Here is a 282-nt window from a genome sequence, read left to right as displayed (position 1 = left end):
CCCACCCCCACCAAGGATGCCCGTCCTACATCCCCGTCGGTCAGTCATGCACATGACAGCTAAGTCCCTAAGTGCCATTTCCCGGGTGGTTGAGAGGAGACTATAATCCCGGACCAAGGGCACAGGAATGTCTTTTCTGGGGAGAGGCAGGGCTGAGGTTCCTGGAGGACCTTAACACCCAGCCTCCTTCCTCCTGCCTCTGCGGTAACCAGTACCATTAGGGGATTTCATCTCTCTAAAGGCCCAGCTGGTACCTTCAGCTTTGCTCAAAATTAAGTGCAG

The sequence above is a fragment of the Panthera leo genome, chromosome C2 (genome assembly GCF_018350215.1).
Source record: "Panthera leo isolate Ple1 chromosome C2, P.leo_Ple1_pat1.1, whole genome shotgun sequence".
In the NCBI taxonomy this organism is placed as follows: Eukaryota; Metazoa; Chordata; class Mammalia; order Carnivora; family Felidae; genus Panthera; species Panthera leo.
Note: the sequence above shows the minus strand (reverse complement) of the source record.